General features: G+C 40.9%; 1 protein-coding gene across 9 annotated transcripts in view; it reads right to left on the reverse strand.

The window, feature by feature from the left end:
* PHF24 (PHD finger protein 24) overlaps positions 1-27,777 on the reverse strand; it is a 236,085-nt gene that overhangs the window by 12,301 nt on the left and 196,007 nt on the right. Inside the window, exon 1 of one of the 9 annotated variants that reach the window (XM_072728048.1) lies at positions 15,961-16,224. The exons of 5 other annotated variants lie outside the window; for them this stretch is intronic. The gene's annotated coding sequence lies outside the window, so the exon portion shown is untranslated. Of the gene's footprint in view, positions 1-15,255; positions 15,474-15,960; positions 16,225-27,777 lie in introns of those variants that run through there. 3 more of the 9 variants (XM_072728053.1, XM_072728049.1, XM_072728045.1) reach the window with 3 other exon arrangements.

Raw genomic sequence — 27,777 nt, forward strand, 5'->3', positions numbered from 1 at the left:
GTAAAGGTTTTATTATTATTATTATTGTTATTATTATTATTTTAGATTTGAGAGAGAGAGAGAGAATGAGCACAAGCAAAGAGAGGGAGAGTGAGAGGGAGAAGCAGACTCCCCTCTGAGCAGAGAGCCTGACCTGGGGCTCGATCCCAAGACGCTGAGATCTCCCAGTACCCTGAGATCATGACCTGAGCCAAAGGCAGTTGCTTAACTAATTGAGTCACCCAGGTGTCCCAAGATGTAGAAGGTTTAAATTGAAATGATTGAAATGATGGCAGCAGGAATAATGGTGGCTGAGTCTATTTGATATCACGGAAATAGAGAAATTTAGGAATAAAATGATAACTGACTGGATAAAGGGTAAAAGGAGAGGGGGCAGTTTTATATTTATTTCCCAGCTTTATTAAGATATAATTGACATAGGGACGCCTGGGTGGCTCAGTGGTTGAGCGTCTGCCTTCGGCTCAGGGCATGATCCCGGTCTGGGATCAGGTCCTGCGTTGGGCTCCTTGAGAGAAGCCTATTTCTTCCTTCTCCCTCTCTGTCTATCTCTCTGCCTCTCTCTGTGTGTCTGTCATGAATAAGTTAATAAAATCTTAAAAAGATAAATTGACATATAATACAAGTTTAAGGTGTATAATGATAAGATTTGATACACTTACATATTGCAAAATGCTTACCATAATAAGGCTAGTTAGCATATCCTTTATGCCACATAATTACCCTTTTGTTGTTTTTGTTATGGTAAGAACATTAAAGCTCTACTCTCATAGTGTCTTTCAAGTATACAATAGAATATTACTAGTTATGGTCACCTTGCTGTACCTGAGATCCCTGGAACATATCTTATACCTGAATGTCTTTACCCTTTGACCAATGTATTCCCGTTTCCTCCTCTCCTCAGGCTTTGGCCTCTTTTTCTGAGTCCAATGTTTTTAGATTCCATGTCTAAGTGAAGTCATATAGTACTTTATTCAGCCTTTCTCTGCCTGACTTATTGAGGGCAGTTTTATTTTATTTTTTCTAATTTTTATTTTCTTAAAGAGATCTTATTTATTTACTCATGATAGACATATATATATAGAGAGAGGCAGAGGGAGAAGCAGGCTCCATACCAGGAGCCCGACATGGGACTCGATCCCGGGACTCCAGGATCACGCCCTGAGCCGAAGGCAAGCGCTAAACCGCTGAGCCACCCAGGGATCCCCCAGAGGGCAGTTTTAAATCAATTAACAAGTGACACCTGGTGGCTCAGCAGTTAGGCACCTGCCTTTGGCTCAGGTCGTGATCCTAGGATCCAGGATCGAGTCCCGCACCAGGTTCCCTGAGAGGGGCCTGCTTCTCCCTCTGCCTATGTCTCTGCCTCTCTCTCAGTCTGTGTCTCTCATGAATGAATAAATCTTTTAAAAAAATCAACTAACTAGTAGAATTTAAGAAACAAAAACAATCATAGGAGGAATAAAAGAGGCAAACCAAGAAAAAAACTCTTAACTATAGAGAACAAATTGATGGTTACCAGAGGGGAGGTAGGTGGGGCAATGGGTCAAACAGGTGATGGAGATTAGAGAAGGCACTTATGAAGAGCACCAGGTCACCAGGTGATGTATGGAACTGTTGAACCACTACACTGTACACCTAAAGCTAATATTACACTGTATGTTAACTAACTGGAATTTAAATAAACACTTAAAAAAAACTACCTAGCAGAATGCTATTGCCATTTACAGAACTTGGGAAATAAAACTGGATTTTCTACCTGTTGAATTAAAGATGTCTGGGGCATTCAGGTGTTATGTTATCCTCTGCTTAAAATTTTGAAATGGGGGCACCTGGGTGGCTCGGTTGGTTAAGTGGATGCCTTAGACTCAGGTCATGATCCCAGGATCCTGGGAAGGAGCCCCCATTGGGTTCCCTGCTCAGTGGGGAGTCTGCTTCTCCCTCTCCCTCTGCCCCTCCTCCCCCTGTTCTCTCAAGTAAATAAATAAAATCTTAAAACAAAACAAAACAAAAAGGATAAAGTCCTCCAGATTGTACTTTTATTTTTTTTTAAACTGTTGCCTGTGAGGCCCTGCTTGGTCTGGTTTCCTTTCTTTGTTCTATGTCCTAACCATATTGGCTTTCTTTCAATCTTTCTTTGCCATGATTCCTATATTTTTGGGACCCTAGAACATTCCTTCCCTCCATTAGTGCCTATTTATTTGTCAGAGCTCACATATCATGTCCTCATGGAAGTTCAGATTAGAGTACTCACAGCACTATGATCTTCACTAGAGCACTTATCTTTGTCATTACATATTCAGTAGGACACTTACCTGATCACTGTCAGTTTCCTCTATTAGATTGTCTTTACCCTGATTAGTACCTATCTCCACTGCCTAGCAATGTGTATAGAAAAGAATAACAATAAACATTTCCCGGGGTGTCTGGCTGGCACAGTCAGAAGAACACAAGACTCTTGGTCTTACAGTCATGAATTTGAGTCCTACACTGGGTGTAGAGATTACTAAAAACATTAAACTTAAAAAAATAAACATTTCCTAATTGTGGAGAAACTTTTTTGATATTTTAAATAGTCTTTTTTAAGATTTTTATTTATTTATGATAGAGAGAGACGAGGCAGAGACACAGGCAGAGGGAGAAGCAGGCTCCATGCAGGGAGCCCAATGTGGGACTTGATCCTGGGCCCCCAGGATCATGCCCTGGACCGAAGAAGGCAGGCGCTAAACCAATGAGCCACCCAGTAGTCACCAAATAAAGTCTTAATATACATAATATCTGATGACAACTGTATCTTCTTTCCAGAAACAAGTATCACATGCATCATAGTGGTGCAAATTTCCACCCTGCCTGGAACTGCCCTGCCATCAATTGTTACCAAAGAAACATAATCCATATTTTTTAATTTATAAACTGATAAGAAAGGAAGTATCCCCTCTCCCTATTTGTAAAGTATGTTTTTAAAATTAAAGTACACGACTAAGGAATTTTTTTTTTTTTAAAGATTTTCAGTAAACTCTACACCCATGTGGGGCTCAAACCCATACCTTGAGATCAAGAGTTGCAAATTCCACTGAGTCAGCCAGGTGGCCCAGGAACATTTACTTTGAATAGGTAACTATCTTTTATACAGGACAGTGGCAAAGAAGACTTAGGAAAAATTTATTGATTAAATTCAGGAAACTGTGTTCATCTTAAGGTGTTCATGCCCCGGGGACAGTTTTTTAAAGAAGATTTATGTAAGAGAGAGAAAGAGAATGAATGTGAGTGAACAAGTGTGAGCATGGGGGTGGCAGAGGGCGGGGGTGAGAGAGAATCTCAAGCAGACTCCCTGCTGAGCGTGGAGACTGACTGGTGGGGGGTTTGATCTCATGACCCTGAGATCATGATCTGAGCTGAAATCAAGAGCTGACTTAACCAACTTAGCCACTGAGGCACCCCCCAGTGGACAATTAATAAATTGTGATTAAGAAAATCCTTTTTTGGGGGAGCTTAGATGGCTCAGTTGGTTAGGTGGCTGACTCTTGCACCCCAATGTTTATAGCAGCAATGACCACAATAGCCAAAATATGGAAAGAGCCCAGATGTTCATCAACAGGTGAATGGATAAAGGAGATAAAGAAGATGTAGAATATATATATATATATATATATATATATATATATATATATATATATACATATATATATATATATACACAATGGAATATTACTCAGCCATCAAAAGAATGAAATCTTGTCATTTGCAATGACATGGATAGAACTACAGGGTATTATGCTAAGTGAAATAAGTCAGAGAAAGACAAATACTGCATGATTTCACTCATATGTGGAATTTAAGAAACAACAGATGAACATAGGGAGAGGGAAGGAAAAATAAAATCAGATTAAAACAGAGGAGGAGGCAAACCGTAAGAGACTTATAACTGTAGGAAACAAACAGGGTTGATGAAAGGAGGTGGGTGGGACAATGGGGTAACTGGATGATGGGCATTAAGGAGGGTGCTTAATGTAATGAGCATTGGTTTTACATGCAACTGCTGAGTCACTAAATTCTACCCCTGAAACTAATAGTATACTGTATGTTAACTAAATTGAATTTAAATAAAAAAAAAAAAAAAGAGGAGTGAGGCACACAGATGGCTCAGTGGTTGAGCATCTGCCTTAGGCTCAGCTCTTAGGCTCAGGTCGTGGTTCCTGGGTCCTGGGATCAAGCCCGGAGAGTAGAGATTCGGGCTCCCTGCTCAGTGGGGAGTCTGTTTCTTCCTTTCCCTCTGCTGCTCTGCTTGCTCTGTCTCTGTCAAATAAATAAAGTCTTTAAAAAAATAAATTAAAAAGAATTTCATGTGATCTAATGAGGATATCCAGCTTGATGGGGGTGGGCTTTAGAGAGGAGAGTATGGTGTATATTAGAGTTTTTGCTGAAGCTGTGGATCCAGAGGATTTTTAAAAATATTTTATTTTTTTATTTGAGAGAGAGAGAGAGGATGAGCAGGGGGTGGTGTGAGGAGAGGCAGAGGGAGGAGAAGCAGACTCTCTCCTGAGCAGGAAGTCCAATGTGGAGCTCGATCCCAGGACCCCAAGCTCAAGACCTGAGCCGAAGGTAGACACTTAACTGACTCAACCACCCAGGCACCCCAAAGGATCCAAAGGATTCCTGAAGAGGTTGGGTCTATAGTCTCCAGAAACTGCCCACATGCCTCAAGACACCAGCTGTGCTCTATGATTAGAAGGGAAAGCAAGTCTCCCACTTAAAACAAGAGGAACAGGCATAACAATACCACACCAAGAGGGAGAATGTAAAACTGACACACACTGTGGACCTTCATGATCAATTATTATTTCCAAGGCTACAGGATTTCCTCAGAAACTTTCATGGTATGTTTTTTCAATTTTTTGACTAACTCATAGTAAGAAATACAGTTTATGATGTGACCCTGTAAGATCTAGAACTGAACCCAAAGTTTTGTGAACAAATCCTACTTTTACTACATGTGATGCTCCCTGATATTTTCTACTCTATCCTATTTCATTAAAACAATCCTGATAGTGATGCCCTCAAATAATTTCATGACTTCCCAATGTGTCTGGACCTGCAATTTGAAAATTATAGCCTTAATAATTTTACATTTTTGATTAGAAAACTACACTTTTTGTGTTTTTTTAAAAAGATTTATTTATTTATTATTTATGAGAGAGAGAGAGAGAGGGAGAGAGAGAGAGAGAGGCAGAGAGAGAAGCAGGCTCCATGCCAAGAGCCCGACACGGACTTGATCCCGGGACTTGATCCCGGGACTCCGATCATGCCCTGGGCCAAAGGCAGGTGCCAAACCGCCGAGCCACCCAGGGATCCCCCACTTTTTGTGTTTTGATTTAAGGATGGTTACTACTAAGAGGTAAGGACAACATTGTGGAGTAGAAGGTAAGCTTTCCCCTTGACTACTGTGGTGCAAGAATAGAATTCTCGGGCAGCCCCGGTGGCACAGTGGGTCAGCCCTGCCTGCAGCCCAGGGCATGATCCTGGAGACACGAGATCGAGTCCCATGACAGGTTCCCTGCATGGAGCCTGCTTCTCCCTCTGCCTCTTGCTCGCTCTGTGTCTCTCATGAATAAATAAAATAAAATCTTTAAAAAAAGAATAGAATTCTCAAGCTTAAGAGTTTGTGGTTCTAAAACTGATGGTTACCAGAGGAGAGGTGGGTGGGGGGATGGGTGAAATAGGTAATAGAGATTAAGGAGTGAACTTGTGATGAGCACTAGGTTATATATGGAAGTGTTGAATCACTATATTGTACACCTGAAACTAATAAAACACGTTAACTATATTGGAGTTAAACTTTAATAAAAAGAGAGCCTCAGCGGTTTGGCGCCTGCCTTTGGCCCAGGGCGCGATCCTGGAGTCCCAGGATCGAGTCCCGCGTCGGGCTCCTGGCATGGAGCCTGCTTCTCCCTCCTCCTGTGTCTCTGCCTCTCTCTCTATGTGTATCATAAATAATAAATAAATAAATAAATATTTAAAAAGAGAGCCTACAGTTCTAACAGAGATGGACAGCTATTAATATACCTTTGAAGAAGACCCTACTCTATATGAGAGGCTGATCCTCTTTGACCTGTGCACAAATGTAAAAGAATATTATTGTAGCAATTTGTTTACAATGATAAAAAGGTGGAAAAAACGTCAATAGAATTATTAAATACCCTGAAATATTCATACCATAAAGAGAGAAAAAAATGATTTAATCCAATAGGAATGCAAAGATCACAGCAATGATCCTCATTAGTTTGATCCTGCAAGTGGAGTATATCTGAATTCCAGGAGGAAAGGAGACATAGTGGATTGAAAAAGCATATTAGTTATAATATATATGTTTTATCTGTAAAGCAAATATTAAAAGTATTTTTTTTTTTTTTTTGGTAACACAGACTCAAAACAGCAGAGCTTGACAGTGTCCTCTTGGCTGCTGGGGAGATACTAAAGTACTAGCTTTCTAAATAGTCTGGGGCAGCCCCTTCCCAGAAGCTGTGTTATAAGTTTTAGGGAGTAGTTGTAAGACATTTAAGTTAATCAGCAAGAAAGTATGGGTTGAAAGAAAAAGTTATGAAATGCTTATTTGGAGACTGAGAGTAACCATACAAAATTCACTTTTTCAAGAATGGTTCATTGAAGGAAAATCAATGGTATGCATTTAGTTCTTATTGGCTTTTTTTTCAGATAACATAATAAAAGTTCTCAACAAAGGCCAAAGAGGAAGGTTACTCTGTAAGTGAACTGAGTCATTAATAGTTTATCAGCAAATTAACCACAGGCATCTCCCAATACACTGTAGTCCTGCTGCAACCCATTATTATCTGTAAGGAGAACAAGAATCACTATTAAGCTATCTTAGTTGTTAATGATGTCATTGCAGTGGTTTGGGGAGTTGATCTTTAAAGGAATTTCAATGAAGACTGAAATGACATCCACCAGCAAAACAAACATAAAAACAAATTAAAAACCACTTTCCATTCCTGACCACAGGATCCTGGAGTACTGCTACTGCTTTTTCCTGAGATGATTCAGTTTTCTAGGCCACTTTATGCTTATAAGGGCAGAAAATGTAGAGCAGAATCATCGAAAAGAAACCATCAAAATATAAACAAGACCCCAAGTCATTGTGAATCGACATAGCTTTGATTTTGAGAGTAAATTGTGAGAACACAATAGCAGTAGGCTTCAAAGAATGAGGTTAAAACTCTTAGTGCTTAATGGAGAGGATCAAACCTGTATGACACCTTGATTAAAAGCAAGTGTGCTGAAATAGCCATGATGTGCACCTGGGTGTTTGAGAAATTAACAAAATCAGTTCAATTTCTGGAGAAACAAGTGGTAGTGATTAGTGATGGGTAAATCAAATGCCTGGTGAGAAAAACCTGGCCTTTCCTGTGCTGAGGAAGCCCTGAGTGAGTTAAAAAGAAATCAAGTTGTAAAGATCCCCATAAATGATCACTAATGATTACTTCTTTGGCTGGTGGGTAGAATCGGGTTTTCTGTCTTCCTAACAGGATGAAAAGAAGGATAAAAAGACTTTGTCTCAAGGATGATTTGATTGCCAGAGAATTTGTGGTATCTAAGAAAGGCTTTGAAAAAACCTTGGGGGGGGGGGGGGCAGGAGCAGGTGGTGATGAATAACAGAGGGACATGAAGGTAGAACAGGCTGTTTGGCTATATGATCTGGAGGAAATGAAAACAGAAGATAAAACCAAAATCTTTCTTTGGCTAAGAGAAGTCTGTCTAGATAGATGTATTTGTCAGGCAGTAAGATATATGTGGGCAGCTTGGAGTATGTATTTGCAAGACACACCCATTCTCTAGAGCACATGCTTACAACACAGAATATTTATAAGGGCAGAGTGGTGGGAGTAAGAGGGGGAAGGGTTGCTCCCTAATAGGAGCTGGTAGAAAAATAAGGAAGGGGAAGGCAGCTAGGGAACCTCTTCCCTAGCTCTCTATAAAGATTTGTACTTGAGAGGCACCTGGCTGGCTCTGTTGCTGGAGCATGTGAATCTTGATCTTGGGATTGTGAGTTTGAGCCCCATCTGGAGTGTAGAGAGTACTTAAAAATAAGATCTTTTTAAAAGATTTTATTTATTTATTCGTGAGAGAGAGAGAGAGAGGCAGAGACACAGGCAGAGGGGAGAAACAGGCTCCATGCAGGGAGCCTGAAGTGGGACTCGATCCCTGGTCTCCAGGATCACACCCTAGGCCGCTGAGCCACCCAGGCTGCCCTAAATATAAAATCTTAAAAAATTTGTAACTGTGAGAAGCCTGGGGAGCAGCCCTAACAAGGCAGGAGTCTCCTTGTTTGGCATGCTAAATGTAAAGTACATTTACTTTACTTGCATTCATCTGATTTTTTTTTTTTTTTAAGATTTTATTATTCATGAGAGACACACAGAGAGATGCAGAGACACAGGCCGGGGGAGAAGCAGGCTCCTTGCAAGGAGTCTGATGTGGGACTCGATCCCAGGACCAGGATCATGCCCTGAGCCAAAGGCAGATGCCCAACCACAGAGCCACTCAGGCGTCCCGATCTGACTCTTTTTTTTAAACATGTTATTAAGGGGATCCCTGGATGGCTCGGTGGTTTGGCGCCTGCCTTCGGCCCAGGGTCAAAGTGGAGTGGTCCTGGAGTCCTGGGATCGGGTCCCACGTCGGGCTCCCTGCGTGGAGCCTGCTTCTTTCTCTGCCTGTGTCTCTGCTTCTGTGTCTTTCATGAATGAATAAATAAAATCTTAAAAAAAAATAAACATTTTATTTTGTATCCTGAAATTTACTGAATTCATTTATCAGTTTTACTAGTTGTTTTGGAGGAATTTCAGGGTTTTCTATATATAGTATCAGGTCGTCTGCAAATAGTAAAAGTTTTACTACTTCTTTACCAATCTGAATGACTTTTATTTCTTTCACCTGATTCTTCGTATAGGACTGGCAACTGTTTGAAAAAGGCTCAAAAACATCTAAAAGTGGGATCCCTGGGTGGCGCAGCGGTTTGGCGCCTGCCTTTGGCCCAGGGCGCGATCCTGGAGATCCGGGATCGAGTCCCACGTCGGGCTCCCGGTGCATGGAGCCTGCTTCTCCCTCTGCCTGTGTCTCTGCCTCTCTCTCTCACTGTGTTCCTATCATAAATAAATAAAAAAATTAAAAAAAAACATCTAAAAGTGATTGTCTGGAGGTTATGAAGGCTTTCCTAGGTGGGAACAAGGCAAAGAAAAAACCTTTGAGTAGAGGCACAAGGGCTGAGCAGTTAGAAAAAGGAATCTCAGATCTTCAGTGATATGAAGAGAGAAAAATTTAGATGATTCCCACTGTCTTCCACAGAGCATGGGTTCTAAAAATCTTTGTTGAGGGCAGCCCCGGTAGGACCGCCTGCAGCCTGGGGTGTGATCCTGGACACCCAGGATCGAGTCCCACATCAGGCTCCCTGCATGGAGCCTGCTTCTCCCTCCGCCTGTGTCTCTGCCTCTCTCCTCTCTCTCTCTGAATGAATAAATAAATCTTAAAAAAAAAAAATAAAAATCTTTGTTGAATGAATGTTGTAGAGATGACTGGACAACATAAAAAGTTTGAGATCATGGTATCAGTACCCTTTCTCTTCCTCAGAGTTGGCCAGAGAGACCAAAGAAAGTAAATCTTCAGAGCTCACTTCTAAAACCTACGAAGTCACCAGCTCATTTCATCACATCTACTCTGCTTCCCTAAAGGAGGACCCTGAATGGTAGTTTGGAACTAGCAGGGATGAGAACAGGTAATCATGGTAGTTATAGGTGATTTCTTTGACCACAGGGGAGAGCTACAGAATTTTGGAATTTAGCTAGTTTGTAAAAACACAGTAAGAGATAATATTACCAAGGTCAATGGTCCCCTGCATTTATGCTGTATCCTGTGGCACTGTGGCCTGGCCCACAGGAGGGCTACTGCCCTATGACCATGTGTAGGAAACTTGAAAATGTATCTTCTCCCTCCTGAGTTTGAGTTGGAGAAATTTAGTATGAGCAACATCTGCACACGAGGGTGAAAAATTTCAAGGTTGTGGACAACTGGTTCCAGGAAGCATGTTACCTAAAAGATTGAGAACCTTGAGGAAAGACACGTACTTAACATAGAAGGTAATTTGCCACAAGGATATGGAAAACCGCAGAACCAGGGGCTAAGAAAGGCAAAATCTATAGCACAGCCTCTAAGCTCACTATAGACATCAACATCAATCTCAAGACTTTAAAAAGCCAATAAAAAGAGTTTTGATTTAGGAATACAGTGTCTCATGACACTGCTCTGGGATCCCTGTTCATAGTCAGCCATTCTGTGGCCTAGCAGTAGCTTACAGATTAATTTTAGTTTTCATGTCTGCAGACCTTGAAGGGGTCTACCTAGTACCTCCCTGTCTTTCTCCATTCCCCCTATTTATCCAGCACAGTAGTACTGGCTTCAGTTAGTCCAGAGACAATCATCCCCCAACTGCACAGGGCTCTTTTGGGGTTTCCAAGCAGCAGAAGAGCTAAAGACTAAAACTATCTTTCTCCACTCTGCTCAAGAGAATAAGACATGACAGAGGTCGTGTTTTTAATATTTACTGAAAGCCAACAAAGCTCTAATATACATGAGAACAAAATTATGGCATGATCCTCAGCCTCTGGGGGCTTGGGGTGAGTCTTCATGAAGAGCTACAGTGCTGGTTTCCCACAGAAGCAGAGCAACAGTTAAGAAATAGCACACTATCAGTGATTGGCTGGTATGACTGCATTTAGCAAGCAGAGCTTTTCAGCAAGATGGAGAGGCACTCCCTGTTCTCTGCTGTGGGCTTCTGAAGCAGAGATTCAACTCATTTAATGAACTTATTACAACTTAATTATCTTTACTTGTTTACTGATTCTACAAATATATGCTGAGTGCAGCCTACTATGTGTCAGGCACAAATCAGGCACTTAATAACTTGGTAGAATGAACAAATGGAATCTCAGCCTGTAAGAATGCAGTGTACATGCATGTGTAGGGGGCATGAGTGTAGGATTTTTAAAAAAGGTGTTGCTTGAGCTAAATTTTGAAATATGAGTGGGAGTTACCCGAATGGCTTAGGAAAAAAAAAAAAAAGGCATTCCAGGAAGAGGTAAGAGCACATGCCAAGGCATGGATTGCTATACGGGGACTCCATCATAGCTTAGATGGTATGAAGCCAGCTGGTTGCTGGATACAAATAGGCAAGGAAAACTGCCTTCATGTTATGAATCAGCCCAAAAAACTGGTTTGAGACAGTAAGCTGAAAATACTTATTTAGAAGGGAATATGTGTTGGGATTTCAGGAGGAAAAAAACACAGAGAACTGAATTTTCTGAGGCCAGGTAGTAGGATAGCCCTGATAAGTACCAGGGCTGATCAGTGAGCACATTGCTTGGCCTCTGGAGCCAACAAGAAACTCCTCTCATAGCCTGAGAGCTGGTAGGTGGTGACTGTAGTGAATCACTGGGGCTTTCCCTCTGGGAGACCCATAAACTTGATTAAGAGACTTAAAAAAAAAAAAAATAGAGAAAGTGATCCAGGCAGCCCACACGCTGTTGTTTTAGTGAGAAGACTCTAGTAAGAGGAAACATGCCTCAAAAACAAATAGAAATAATGTATGTAAAAGGGCTTTAACTACAACATGTTATCCAAATATGTTACTATCATTATTATCCTAAGAAGCTAAGAGTATGGCCAGTTCACTCAAAGCATATGGGAACAAGTAATTTTGGCAGGGCAATGGCAGGGAGTTAACAATGGAGCTGCCAGAGGAGGCACAGAACAGCAGTTGCATTTCAGTGATGCCTAGGAAAAAGCATAGTCTACATTGATTCCTATACTCAGTAAAACTGTAATTTCCCCCTTAGTTTTCTTACTCTATAGTAAATAGTTAGGGAAATGCAGACTGATTCTATGAGAACTTCTCAAGGGCAAGCAACAATCATATTTATCTAGCATAGTGCCTGGCAAATAGCACTTAATAAGTATCTGTGAGTCTCTGAGGGGATTGCTGGAAGGAGAGGATGGAGAGGGATGCTATAATGGAAAAAATAATGTCTCCAGCTACAAATTGATGGTCTTGGTTTCTTGGTCCAAAGCTGGTAAGCAATTCCTGTCAGAACTTGGTCATTAAGATTGAGGGGTGGAGTGAATGATGATATTCCCATCAGAAATGGATAAATCAATTTGAGAAATGAAGATAGCAGAAATCAAGAGTACTGATGGAGAAAAGCAGGTGAGACTAGAAGATAATAGATTCTGTAAAGAGAAAGGAAACTATTTGCATAAATATGATCCACTTAGGAACAGGTTTACTGGAAAAAATAAAGGGAGTGTGGGAAATGGGCTGGAGAAAGAATTACTATTCATTTTTGAGGAAAAGGAAGCACTGTCAAAAATACGTAAAATACAGGAGAAAGAAAACTTTAAGAATGTGATCAGAAGATGTGGAAAATTAAAGGTTAAAAAAATCTGTAAGTTAACCCCAGATATATCTGTGTACATGCAAGTGAAATTCTCTCCCTTTTTATTTTCCTATGGAGGAAAATTTTTTTGTTTTTTGTTATTGTTTTTTTAGTAAATTAAGGCAACTTTGTGACACCCCTCACATCCATTCTGGAATGATTTGACTTATGTTGTGATTAGGGGAGAGTTAGATGGTATTCCTAGGATTTTTGTAATCTTTATGTTTACCCAAACTTGGACATCAAGGAGATGACATTGAAGGTCCAGTATTTGGGGAGTACCTAAAGCCATCAAGCAATTTTTCTAGGGACATGCGGAGGGTGTGACACCAAAAGCCCTCAATGAAAAGACCATCTAGAAAAAAACCCCAATGATGTATTCTGGAGTAAGACGATATTTGCAGGCTTGATTCTTCTGATTTTCTTTAAAAAATATGGATATATCTATATATCTCCATATCCCTATTTATTTTGGTGTGTTAAGCTGATGAAAGGGGTTTGAACTGAAAGGGGATTAATAACTCTGTAATGGGGAGGTGATTAACTAATATAAACCTTTGTCAGAATTTACTCCACTGAGGGAGCTATGCATGAGCGCCACACCCATGCTTCAGGCAGCTATTGAGTTAAATAGAAAAGCTAACAATTGGTAAATCAGGTTGTTTTGTTTTCTCACAAGCCTTATCCTTCCTAAATAACCCTAGGAGCCCAAGGAAGCCACTTCTATTAAAGGAGGATGTCACTAGGTTTGGCTTTGTGGAAGGATAGAAAGGGGAACAGGAAAACTCTGAATGGTTCTCTGGTGAATTACACTGCTTACTTCCTTCACCACTCTATTTTTTGGACAAGAAACCAGAATATCTCATTGGTCCCAAATTTGCACCCTTGGAATTCAGGTGGAATTAAAGCACTACCACAGCCAAGGGGGTGAGATGAGAGTGCATCACTATATCAGGTGCAGACCCTTTGCCCTCCCCAGACAATGCGCTTCCAAAAAGTCTTCCTTGGCTCTGCACCTGTTCTGCCTCCTCATCATGCAGAGGCATTTTCTGGAAAGTGTCCTGCGTGTTATCTGTGGAACAGTGTTTGTGGTGCAGTAGTTAGATGGCCATAAAGGCACTGAATCACACTTTCTAAAAGTTACCCTGTCTCTCCCTCTGCTCCCTCAAGGATTCCGTAAACTGAGACAGTGGTCTTAGAACACCAGCCTCTGAAGGGTTCTAGTTCCCCAGAGCAAGTCCTATCGAAGACCACACCCAGAGGCCTCTCCCAGACCCAATTAAGTCGGAGAAACCCAGAGGCATGGTTACAGTTGGGTTGCCAGTGAAGGAAGCTACACCCTGAAATCTGGGGTTTAGGTGGAAATCACTTCCTGCAGCAGTCTCATCCCCAATTAAGCTGTCCACATTCACTTATTTAATCATCACATTTACTAACCATATACTACTACTGCAAAGCCCTACACTTGGTATCTGTTTTCTTTAAGATTTTATTTATTTATTCATGAGAGACACAGAGAGAGAGGCAGAGACACGGAGATGGAGAAGCAGGCTCCCCACAGGGAGCCCGATATGGAACTCAAACCCAGGACCTAGCACGCCCTGAGCTGAAGGCAGATGCTCAACCGCTGAGCCACCGAGGCATCCCTACACTTGGTATCTTAAAGCAACTTAATAAATTTACATTCTTGCTTCTGCCTCTCCTTGATACTTTTTCCTAAATAAGCTTTAAAAAAGCAGATTTCATGATTCCAAGCTTTGTGACCTTGGACAAATTGCTAAACCTCTCTGAGTTTAAAGCGCTTAATGTTTAAAAGGAGATAATCTCCTAATGTTTTTGTAACGTTTATATGAGATGTTAGTATCCCTGGCATGGTACTTGGCACATAGGTGCTCAATAATCCTACATATCCTTTTTCCTCCCTTCAAAGGGCTTTCTCTTCCAGGACCAGCCAGGATCAATTACTCCACCTCATCTTAACTGCTTGCTTATGGACAGTCGAGCCCAGGGCCTCAAGTCTCCCATCTTTGCTTCAGAGGCCTCAGTGGTCCTCCCTTCCCCTATGCCCTTTGCTCTAAGAGAAGTTCCTGCCTCCACAAATTCCAGCCTGGAGCCAATCTGGGCTACCACGGAGAATACATTTCTAACGGGGTTGCGGGGAGGAATGGACAAAGGCAGCAGCCCCGCAGGGGCTTGGAGGGACACAACCTCGGGCACACTGACCCCTAGAGAAGTCAAGGCCAAAGTCCTTTGGTGCATATGGGGAAGTTACTCCTGGCCTAGATCCCATAGCAGCCTCCTCTCCTTCCAGTCAGATTCATTCCTTCCGGCAGTTCTAGCGCTCAGCCTAAGGTATTCCTTCCCACAGGAGTCCTCTGTGCGGTCCAGCTCCACCGCGCAGGCTCCCGAGGCTCCCGTATGTTCTCAAATGGTCTTCCACTGAGACAGCACCAGAGACTACCCTTGGCCTCCGCGAGTTCTACAGACGGTCTCTCTGCGGGGACAGTGCCTCACGCTGCTCCTCAGAGCGAGCCCTGGAGTCCCCCTTCCCACAGGGGTCCTCCATGGGGGCGGCTCCCCGAACCGCCTCCGGGACTCTCCCAGCGGCAGAGGCAGGGACACTCGGGGTTTATCCACTTACACAGGGACTCCCTTAGGGGCTGCTCCCACACAACACCTCACAGTCCCCAAAGGGCTGTCCGCGGCCCGCAGACTCGTCCCTTAGGGTGACTGCCGAGTCCCCGCCGCCCCCGCCCCCGCTTACCGGGACCGTCAGGGTGCGGGACGCGGGTCCGGGACTGGCGGACTCTACACTGCGCACCCCGCGCCGCCCATGGCCGCTCGGGAGCCGGCGTGCTGGGGCCGAGCGCCGGGAGCAGGAGGCGCAGGCGGAGCAGCAGGCTGAGGCGGCGGCGGCGGCGGCGGCGGCGGCGCGCGCGCCCCAAGCACACCCACCCGCCCCACCCCCCGCCCCGCGCGGCTGCGGCGCGTGCGCCCGCGCGAGAAGACCTCCGCGGGCCGGTGGGCGCGCGCCCCGCCCAGTGCTCCTGAGCCTCGTGCCGCGGCCCTCGGGGCGCGGCTGGCGACCTCGCGTGGGGAGGAGGCGCTGAGACAGCGCAGGAGGGCGGCGGCAGGCTCCGACACCTGTGGGTCCGGGTGCCAGTGGGCACCGTCGACCAGTGTCCGGCTCTGCGGCGCCGGGTCTTCTCGGCAGTCGGGCTGCCAGCGGCAAGGTCAGTGCTGGCCCAGAGGAGGCGTCCCGGGAAGGGGCTCCGCGGCGGCGGCTCTCGGCTCCCGGCTCCCGGCTCCCTCCCGGCAGCCGAGGCGACGCGTCCTGCCACCCGCACCTGCCTGGGGAGGTGAGAATGACTCATCCAGGCGGCCTTGGCCGGAGCCCTTCCCTCCGTCGCCAGACCCTGCTGCAGCGTGAGGGCCTCCGGGCGGGCGACCCGCGCGTTAGGGCGCTCACCTTGGCAGTACCCCACTGCGGAGGGTCCAGATGAGCCTTCACAGAGTGCTCTGCTGGCCCAACTGTTCCTGCGCGCTCTATTCTGAGGTTATTGGTCCTCCATCCCCAGCAGCAGGCAGTACTGTAACGTAACCCACTTTTGCCTGCCGCAGCCTCATCCCTCAGACTATTTGAATAGCCAGCATGTGAGGAGGCCAGCAGTCCTCAGGGATATAACATGCATTACACCAAAGTGCATGCTCTGAAGACGGCAAGAAAAAGATCAAGTCATAAAGCACCTAACAACTAACTATAAAGAAATAAGTGAAGATACGCAAACGATATGCCAAGAACCCTTTGCAATTTCGTTTACATCAACACACCTTCATTTTCTAGTGCACTCATACGTGTTTCCAATACAATTCGCGTCATTTTTTGAGCGTCTACTATTTGTTACATACTGTGCTAGGCGGGTAATAGCGGATAAAAACAAAACTCATTTTGTCCTTAACATCTTGGAACTTATCAATAGGGAAGAAGAGCAATATAGTTAGTACTACATATTCATTCCTAACCCCTTTTTTAAAAAAAAATTTTCAATTTAATTAACATATAATGTATTATTATTTTCAGAGTAAGAATTTAGTGATTCATCAGTTGAAGTAATCAGCACTTGGGTGTTGTATGCTATCACTTCTAAACGAAGTACCAGGTACTATTCTAAAAACTTTAAATATATCAAGTCATGAATTTTTATACCATTCCTTTGAGGGACTGTACTGTGTGAGGCACAGAGAAGTTAAACAACTTGCAAGGTCACGAAGCTAATACGTGGTGGAGCTGAGATTGAAATCCTTAAATTCTGAATTCATTTTTAAAAAAGATTTTATTTATTTATTCATGAGACACACACACACACACACACACAGAGGCAGAAACACAGGCAGAGAGAGAAGCAGGGTCCATGCAGGGAGCCCAATGTGGGGCTTGATCCCAGTCTCCAGGATCCTGCCCTGGGCTGAAGGCAGGCGCTAAACCACTGAGCCACTCGGGCTGCCTCTCTCTCTCTCTCTCTCTCTTTCTCTCTCTTTTTTAAGATTTTATGTATTTATTCATGAGAGACACACAGAGAGAGAGGCAGAAACACAGGCAGAGAGAGAAGCAGGCTCCATGCAGGGAGCCCGATGTTAAATTCTGAGTTCAGACCTCAGTTCCTATTTTACCGTACTGCCACTAAGAAAAAGGATAGTAACCACTAATATATGGAATTCTAGACTTAGTATTTATTTCACTAATATATGGAATTCTAGACTTAGTATTTATTTCACTAATATATGGAATTCTAGACTTAGTATTTATATCTCAGGAACCTTTTTATTTGCTTTAAAAGTAACACAAGAGAGCAGACAGCTTTCTCTATAGCTTGGAAGCCCCTAACCTTGTTCAGAATTATATCATACGAACAGTTTCATAGATAGGAGTCTCTGAACTGTTTTTAGTAAGTGTTTTATTTCCACGCTGACAGGCCTATATGGAAGAAAAAAGCTGCAATAATATCACCATAGAAACCTCTTGTGGTTAATTTTTTCTTCATTCAAAAACACCTGTGTATTGTGCATCTACAGTATGTCAGGCATTGTGCTGAGAACCAGAAGGAGTGCAAATAAGATTAAGACACAGTACTATCTCAGAAGGAGTTGTAATCTCATAGAGGAAGCAAGCATTGACAGAGAGCCATAATATAAAACAGTGAATTATGCACAAAAGAGGAATGAAATGCAATGGGAATTCCAAGGAGAGAGACAGATAACTTCATGAAGAAGCTTGGATTAAGGAAAACACAATTGTCATTTAACTTATTGTTGATATTTAAGTATTACAAACAGTATGAGAATTTATCAAATTCTCTTATTTCTTAAAAAGTACACGCAAAGTTCTTCTCATGTTCAGAAAAGACAGCTTTTTAATATAAGGATTGTTTCAGGTATGAAGAGGTTAGTAAGTGCAAAGTTTTTTTTTTTTTAAAGATTTTATTTATTCATGAGAGACACACACACACACACAGGGAGGCAGAGACACAGGCAGAGGGAGAAGCAGGCTCCCTGCGAAGAGGATGTGGGACTCAATCCCAGGACCCCGGGATCACGACCTGAGCCAAAGGCAGACTCTACTTAACCACTGCCACTCACATGCCCCATGTGCAAATTTGTTTTTAAAGATTTTAATTTATTCATGAGAGACAGAGAGAGAGAGAGAGAGAGAAGCAGGCTCCATCCAGGGAGCCTGATGTGGAACTCGATCGTTGGACTCCAGGATCATGCCCTGGGCCGAAGGCAGGCACTCAACTGTTGAGCCACCCTACTGTCCCAAGTGCAAACTTTTTGAAGATGATTTACTTTATTTCTCCTAATGAGGGGCACAGAATAGAATGATGATGCACAAGATAGCATTTCAAGGCCTAACGAATAGCAAAAGAAGACGTAAGGTGGTTTGCCTTTGTCTGATGATTAGTGATGTCAAATAGCTTTTCATGTGTCTATTGGACATCTGTATGTCTTCTTTGGAAAATGTCTATTCAGGTCCTCTGCCCATTTAAAATCAGATTATTATGATTATTTTTTGGATGTTGTAGAAGTTCTTTATATATTTTGGTTACTAAGCCCTTCAGGTAAATGGTTTGCAGATATTTTCTCCCATTCAGTAGGTTGCTTTTTGTGTTGTGGATGGCTTCCTTGGCTGTGCAAAAGCTTTTGTTTTGGGGTAGTCCCATTAGTTTATCTTTACTTTTATTTCTCTCGCCTGAGAAGATATACCTATAAATATATTGGTAAGATTGATGTCCAAGAGTGTACCTATGTTTTCTTTTAGGACTTTTATGGTTTCATGTCCCACATTTAGATCTTTAATACATTTTGAGTTTATTTTTGTGTATGGTGTAAGAAAGTGGTCCAGTCTCATTCTTTGAGGTATCACTTCATATCAAAAGACAAGAAATAGCAAGTGTTGGCAAGAACATAGAGAAAAGGGATCCCTCATAAATTTTTGGTGAGAATGTGTATTGGTGCAACCATTGTGGAAAGCAGTATGAAGGTCCTCAAAAAATTAAAAATAGAAATATATGATGTAGTAATTCTGCTACTGGGTATTTACCCCCCAAAACCAAAAACACTAATTTAAAAATATATCCCTATATTTATTGCAGCATTATTTACAATAGTCAAGAAATGGAAGCAATCCAAGTGTCCATTGTTAGATGAATGGATAAATAAAATGTAGTACATACACACACATACACATGAATATTACTCAGTCATAAAAAAGAATGAAATGCTGTCATTTGTGAGAACATGGATGTACCTAGGGGGTATTATGTTAAGTGAAATAAGTCAGAAAAAGACAAATACCATATGATTTCACTCAGTTGTGGAATCTAAAAAACAAAACGAGTGAAGAAACAAACAAAAATAGACTTATAAATACAGAGAACAAATTTGTGGTTGCCAGAGGGGAGATGAATGGGCAGATGGGTAAAATAGGTGAGAGGGTTTAAGAGGTACATACTTCCAGTAATTAAATAAATAAATCATGGAGATGAAAAGTACAGCATGGGGAATATAGTCACTACTATTGTAATAACGTTGTATGGTAACGATAGATGGTGACTACACTTATCATGGCAAGTACTGAGTAATGTATAGACTTGTCAAATCACGGGTGCCTGGATGGCTCAGTTTGTTGGGCATCTGCCTTTGGCTGAGGTTGTGGTTCTGGGGTCCTGGGATCATGCCTGGTGCCAGGCTCCCTGTTTGCTGGGGAGTGTGCTTTTCCCTTTCCCTGTCCCTCTGTCCCTCCCCTCTTGTGCTCTTTCTTCCTCTCAAATAAAATCTGAAAAAAAAGGGGGGAATGATCAAATCACTGTGTGGTATACCTGAAACTAATATTCTATGTCAACAGTACTTCAATAATAAATATATATGTTTAAAAAAATAAGAAGTAAGGTGAGAGTGAACAATGTATGTCGGGGGTGGGGGGGCAGCCAGGACTCTGACAAGACAGGGTCAAAGACTGCTGGAATGAAGTGTGTACCACACAGAACTGTTGTTGCAAGATAGAGATTATGTTTTCAACTGTTTTTTTTCTTACTTTTTAATTATACCAAACATATGCCATAAATATTCTAGGATGATCTCAGTTCAGAAATTTGATGCCATTATGTCCATAAGTTCTTGTCATTTAGATTGACAAATCTTAATGACAGCATATCCATGTTAGTTCCTGGAAAGAAGAGATCATTGTTTATTCAACAAATGGGTTTTTAAAAAAAGATTTTATTTATTAGAGCGCGAGAGAGAGGTAGAGAGAGAGAGAGAGAGAGTACCAGCAGGGAGAAGGGCAGAGGGATAAGCAGACTCCTTGCCAAATGTGGAGCTTAATGCAAGGCTCAATTCCCGGACCCTGAGATCATAACGTGAGTCAAAGTTAGATGTTTAACCAACTAAGCCACCCAGGTGACCCTCAACAAACGTTTAATAAATAAGGAGTTCAGAAAAGCTGAGAGAAGCTATTTGATAAAGAACGCTAAATAGTTAGATATTTTAATATGGTAGGTTATAGGGAACCCCTACGAGTTTTTGAGAAAGTAATTGCATGTTAAAGACCACCATAAACATTTAAAAGTGTTATCTTTTAGATAAAAGATTGAATGAAAACGCATATGATCTTCTGTCAGTAGGTCAAAGTTTTTACTTTTAAAAAAAGGTTTAGGGGGGATCCCTGGGTGGCGCAGTGGTTTAGCACCTGCCTTTGGCCCAGGGCGCGATCCTGGAGACCCAGGATCGAATCCCACATCGGGCTCCCGGTGCATGGAGCCTGCTTCTCCCTCTGCCTGTGTCTCTGCCTCTCTCTCTCTCTGTGACTATCATAAATAATAATAAAAAATTAAAAGAAAAAGGTTTAGGGGATCCCTGGGTGGCTCAGTGGTTTAGCCACCTGCCTTTGGCCCAGGGTGTGATCCTGGAGTCCCGGGAGTGAGTCCCACGTTGGGTTCTTGGCATGGAACCTGCTTCTCCCTCCTCCTGTGTCTCCCCTCCCCCCCCACCATGTCTATCATAAATGAATAAATAAATCTTTAAAAAAATAAAAAGGTTTATTTATCTGAAACAGCAGAAGCAGGAGGAGCAGAGAGAAGGAGAAAGAATCTCAGGTAGACTCTGTGCTGAGCAAGGAGCCTGATGCGGGGTTCAATCTTGCCAACCTCAAGGTTTGGCCGGAGTGGAAACCAGGAGTCGGACCCTTAATTGCATCACCTAGGTACCCCAGGCTCAAACACAATTTTAAAATATAAAAGTGACAATGAGTGTGTTTTCTCTTAAGACTTAGAAAAAAATCTATTGGGATATTGAGGAGCTTGGGGGGCTGGGGAGGATAATCAGAATGCCACTGAATCCTATTCTCTACTTTCCATAATCTGATGGTGACCTTCAGTGGAAGGTAATCAGTGCACCTTTTTTGCTTATAATACATATCTCTTGGGGCAACTACTTAGCACACAATTCCCCTTTGCTGTGAGTGGCTCTACAGCACAAGGATAAGATCTCCGTGGCCTTCTCAGACTAAGGCAACTCACCCCTGGCTGTTGTCCGTTGATCCAGAGGTAGACACTCAAATTGGTGCTATCATAGTGTCTCCCAGGAATTTGAAACTCAGAACCACGTAATACATGGTAATTCTATGTTTAATTTTGAGGAACTGAAAAAAAAATATTTTTTTGAGGAACTGCCAAACTTTTTTTCCACAGTGGCTGAACCGTTTTACATTCCTAGCAGTATTGTATGAGAATTCCCATTTTTCTATATCCTCGCCAACACTTGTTATTTTTCAGTTTTTTTTCTCATTATAGACATTGTAATGGATATAAGTGGTACCTCAGAGTGGTTTTGATCTCCCTAGTGACTAATCGTGTTGAACATCTTTTACCTGGGATCATGACCTGAGCTGAAAGCAGAGGCTTACTTAACCAACTGAAGCTTAACCAACTGAACCACTCAGGCGCCATGGCTTTGGATGTTCTAGTACCTTTGCCTTTCCATGTACATTTTAGAGATAGCTTGTTGATTTGTACAAAGAATCCTGTTGGAATTTTAATTGGAATTGTGTTAAATCTTTAGATTAGTTTGGGGAAAATTGTCATCATAACATTAACTGTTACAAACTCATGAGCATTGTATATCTCTTAATGTATTTAGGTTTCCTCTGATTTCTTTTATTGGCGTTTTAGATCCTCCACATATTATGTTATACTAAAGTATTCCATGTTTTATGTGCAGTTTTCATAATTTCAATTTCCGATTATTCATTGCCAGTATAGGGACATACAATTGGTTTTTTTATTGCTTTTGTATCCTGTGATCTTGATAAACTCATATATTAGTTATAGACCTTTCTTTCTTTTTTTTTTTTTTTTGGTAGATTCCTTGAGGTTTCTCATGTAGACAATCATGTTGTCTAAGAAAAGAAACAGTTTTATGTATTTCCAATCTGTATGCTTTTTGTTTTTCTTTTTGTTTGCTTTTTGTTTTTCACTCATTATTTTACTGGCTAGGATTTCAGGATGATGTTGAATAGGGGTGGTAAGAGAAGATATCCAATCTTACGGAGGAAAACATTCAGTTTTTCAACATTAAGTTATGTTAACTATAGGTTTTTTACAGAAGTTCTTTATCAGTTTAAGATTCTATAGGAGGTGAGGTGAGGATGGCCTCCACCGAATAGGCAAGAATCCAGAGCCATCAGTCTTACAGCCATAGGAAATGAATTCTATTAACAATCTGAGTGAGTTTGGAAGTTTCTTCTTTCTTAATATTAGTTCCTATTGCTGCTGTCACAGATTTCCACAAACCTAGTGGCTTAAAACAACACGAATTTATTATCTCATAATTTTGAAGATCAGAAGTCGTAAATGAGTCATATGAGATTAAAGATCAAGGTGGCAGCAGGGCTGAATTCCTTCTGGAGGTTGCAGGGAAGAATCCATTCCTTGCCTTTTCCAACTTCTAGAGGCCACCTGTATTCTCTGGCTTGTGGCCCCTTTCTCTGTCTTCCAAGCCAGCAATGGCTGGTCATATTTTTTCACATCATATCACCTTGACTTCTTCCATTGTCGTATCTCTTTCTCTGACTTCCCTGCCTGCCTCTTTCTCTTATAAGGACCCTTATATTTCATTGAGCCCATCTAGATAATCCAGAATAATCTCCCATTTTAACAATCTTCATTTAGTCACATCTGCAAAGCCTGTTTGCTATGTAAGATAACATATTCACAGGTTCTGGGGATAAGGGCATTGACGTATTTGGAGAACCATTATTCTGCTTACTGTGCCAGTCAAACCCTCATACGAGAACACAGCCCAGCCAACATCTTGATTGCAACCTTATCAGACCCTAAAAAGCATCCAGCTAAACCAAGCTTATGAACTCCTAACCCACAGAACGTGTGAGGTAATAAATGTGTTGTGTTAAACCACTATGTATGTTTGTGGTAATTTATTAAGCAGCAGTAGAAAATGAATACAATGGGCATGTAGTTATTCATAACGTTTCTTCATTATCCTTTTAACATCTGTAGGATCTGTAATGGTGTCCCTTATTTTATTTCTGATATTAGTAATTTGTGTCTTTTCCCCCACTCTTGGTAGTCTGGCTAGAGGTTTGTCAATTTTATCAATCATTTCAAAGAATCAGCTTTTGTTTTCATTGATTTTTCTCTATTTTTCTATTTGTAATTTTATTATAAAACTGCACTTGGGGTATCTACATGGCTCAGTTGGTTAAATGCCTGCCTTCAGCTAGGTCATGATCCCAGGATCCTGGGATTGAGCCCTGCCTCTCTCCCCACTTGTGCACGCTCTCTCTCAAATAAGTAAATAAAATCTTAAAAAAAAAAAAAAGAAAGAAAACCCTGCTCTTTATTATTTTCTTCCTTTTGTTTTCTTTGGGTTTAGTTTGCTCTTCTGTTTTTAGTTTAAGGGGGAAACTTAGATTTTTGTACTGAGATATTTCTTTTCTTTAATGATTTTAAATTGAGATAAAATTCACATACTGTAAAACCCACCTTTAAAAAATGCAGTTCAGTGGTTTAGTTTATTCATAGTGTTGTGTAATGGTCACCATTAATTTCAGAACTTTCTTCTTTATTAATGTAAACATCTCTAAATTTTGATATGTTGTACTTTCATTCAATTCAAAAGTATTTTCTCATTTCCCTTGAGATTTATGCTCTGATGCATGAGTTCTTTGTAGTGTCTTGTGTAATTTCCAGTTATTTTAGGATAATGCTAGGTACCTTTCTGTCAGTGATTTCCATTTTATTTCATTGTAGTCCAAGACTGTATGATTTCAATTCCTTTAAATTTATTAGAGTTTCTTTTATGGCCTGGAAATAGGAAATATGGTCTACCTTGGTGAATCTTTCAAGTGTTCTTTCTTTGAGAGAGAGAGTGTGTGCACATGTGCTTTTGATTCAGGGTGGGGTGTTGGTGGAGACAGAGGGAGAGGGAGAGAGAGATCCTAAGCAGATTCTGTGCCCAGTGCTAAGCTGGACTCGGGGTTCCATCTCACAACCCTGAGATCATGACCTGAGCTGAAATCAAGAGTCACAAGCTCAACTGACTGAACCACCCTTTCATCTTCTAATCTATGAACATGAAATGGCTCTCAGTTTATTCAGCTCTTTTCTTATCAATGGTTCATAGTTTCCAGTGTATAGTTTTTGTATTTCTTTTGTTAAAATCCTGAGTTGTTTTCTTTTTTTTTAAGGTGGTTCTTTTTTTTAATAATAAATTTATTTTTTATTGGTGTTCAATTTGCCAACATACAGAATACACCCAGTGCTCATCCTGTCAAGTGCCCCCCTCAGTGCCCGTCATCCATTCACTCCCACCCCCCGCCCTCCTCCCCTTCCACCACCCCTAGTTCATTTCCCCGAGTTAGGAGTCTTTATGTTCTCTCTTTCTGATATTTCCCACACACTTCTTCTCCCTTCCCTTATATTCCCTTTCACTATTATTTATATTCCCCAAATGAATGAGAACATATAATGTTTGTCCTTCCCTGATTGACTGACTTCACTGAGTTGTTTTCTTAATTTGATTTTTGGATGACTCATTGGTGGTATTTAGAAATGCAATTTATTTTTTGTGTATTGATCTCATGACCTTAACAAACTCATTCATTAGTTCTACCAGTTTTTTGTTTGCTTTTTATTTCCTAGAATTTTTTTTTTCCTCACAGGATCATGTTATTTGTGAATAAAGATAGTACTACTTCTTCCTTTCCAATATGGGTGCCTCTTATTTGTTTTTTGGCTAGTTGTACTGCTAGAATCTCTAGTGTAATGTTACATAGCAGTGGTGAGACCAGATATCATGGCTTTGCTCTTGATTTTAGGGAGAAGTCAGTCAGTATTTCATAATCTCTGTAAGTATGATGTCAGCTATAGGTTTTTCATAAAAGACATTTGTCAAGTTGAGGAATTCTCTTCCTAGTTTGTTGAAAATTTTTTCACAATAGTACTTGAACCTTGGTGAAAAAGGGCTCCATCAGGTTCTGTTTTTTCACACAGCAGTTAAACTACTTGGGTCATGACTCACAATTAAAGAGAACTCTCCCTACTCCTCGATTATTGGACTTGTCAACCTATGGCAAACTTAAAATTAGGAATTTCCAGGGGAAGAAAAACAACACACCAAACTTCCCTGGAAGCAGACAATAAGGCAAAGCAGATAGCTTACACGCAACATCACAGAACAAGATTCTATTAGATTCTCTGTCTTTTTCCCAGAACTCATTTTTTATAACACTTATTGTGATATTACTGCTTTACAGATGAACACAAAATATTCATACTCCTGTTCCTTTTTTTTTTTTTTTTTAAGATTTTATTTATTTCGGAGAGACAGAGTGAGTAAGCATGAGTGGGTGGGAGGGGCTGTGAAAGAAGCCGACTCCCTGCTCAGCAGGGAGTCCATGTGGGGCTTGATCCCAGGACTCTGGAACCATGACCCCAGCTGAAGGCAGATGCTTAGCCAACTGAGCCACCCAGGAGCCCCTTATGTTCCTTTTTCTGTTCGAGATTTTCTCTACTTACTAAAGCCTGCCACTCAATGCATGCCCTCCTTTACTAATCAAAATGGTTGCTGGTTATGTAGCCACTCAAAAGCTTGGGAAGATTCTCAGTTAATATTAGGACTAGCTCCCATACGTGTATGTATGACAGGAAAATGGCTTTATGAGAAGGATTGGTATCCATCCCTTGGCCATTCAACTAATACTTATGACTAGTTAATCTAGTATTGGGAGGAGGCTTGGAAGCCAAAGGATGGCCCATAACCACTCAAATTTCATTACTAGCAATCTGTTCCTATACATAGAAAATCTTAATGGTACTGGACTTAATTTAGGGCATGTCCTAGACTTACTCTGTAATCCCATAGTTTGATTTTCCTCAAATTATGGAGATTGGACTTCTATGTATAATAATACAGATTTTAGAATAGATAATGAGATAATTCTGATTATGCTTTTAGGAAAATGACTGTATCTAACCTTAGCTTATTCTGCAAAATAAGTAAAAATTACCTTGGGCCACTTCTTGTATATGGCTCTACAAATCATAAAATTCAAGCTGTTCCCCCAAATTGGCATGAGGTGGTCACTTTTAACCAATCTTCAATTATTATATCTAATGATATAATAAATAATTGAAAATAATAAACATCCTTTTATAACAATATACCTTTGAGTCTCATTTCCTGTTAGTTTGAGAGCTCCCAATTGCAAATATTTTTACATGCCAAATAAACTGTGACTAATTAAAAAAAAAGAAAAATTTTTCATGAATTGCTGTTGGAGCTTTTTGAATTTTTTTCTGCACTTATTAAGGTGATCGTGTAGGTTTGTCCTTTTTCATATTACCATGATGTACTACATTAATTTATTTTTATATGTTAAATCAGAGTCGTATTCCTGGGATAAATTCCATTTAATCATATTGTTTAATTCATTTTATATTTTTTGCTAGATTCAGTTCCCTCTTACTTTTTTGAGGATTTTTGTGTCTGTATTCATGAAGAAAACTGGTTTATGATTTTTTTCTTTTGATGTATTTGTCCAGCATTTGTATCATGGTACTATTGGGAATAAGTTGGGAAGTGATTCTTCCTCTGCTATTTTCTGGTGAGTTTGTGAAAGATTGGTATTACACATTATTGAAATTTTGATAGAATTTGCCTTTGAAATGATCTGGGATTTTATTTGTGGACTTTATAAATTATTGATTCAACTTCTTTATTTGCTATGGGTCTAATTGGATTTTCCATTTCTTCTTGAGTTAGTTTTGGTAATTTGTGTCTTTTTAAGACTTTGTTTTCTATAAACTGTCCAAATTATTGGACATAAAGTTGTTTACATCATTCCTTTTATGGCCCTTTTAATTTTTCTAAATTTGTAGTGAAGTTTACTTTTTCATTTTATTCTAGTAATTTGTATCTTCTTTCCTTTTTCTTGGCTAGTGTAACTAAAGGTTTGTCGTTTTTTTTCTTTTCAAAGAACCAGGCTTTGGTTTTATTAATTTTCTTCATTGTTTTTGTTTTCTATTTCATCGGTTTCTATTGTATTTTTTATTTCCTTTTTTCTGCTAGCTTAGCATTTAGTTTGTTCATCTTGTCCTGCTTTAAAGCCTAAAGTTATTGACATGTAGTTATTCTTTTCTAATACAGGCTTTAAAAAAATTACCTATCCATTTTCTCTTTCCTCCTCATTTCCTTGGAATGCTGCTGTAGT

The sequence above is a fragment of the Vulpes vulpes genome, chromosome 12, assembly GCF_048418805.1.
Source record: "Vulpes vulpes isolate BD-2025 chromosome 12, VulVul3, whole genome shotgun sequence".
NCBI lineage: Eukaryota > Metazoa > Chordata > Mammalia > Carnivora > Canidae > Vulpes > Vulpes vulpes.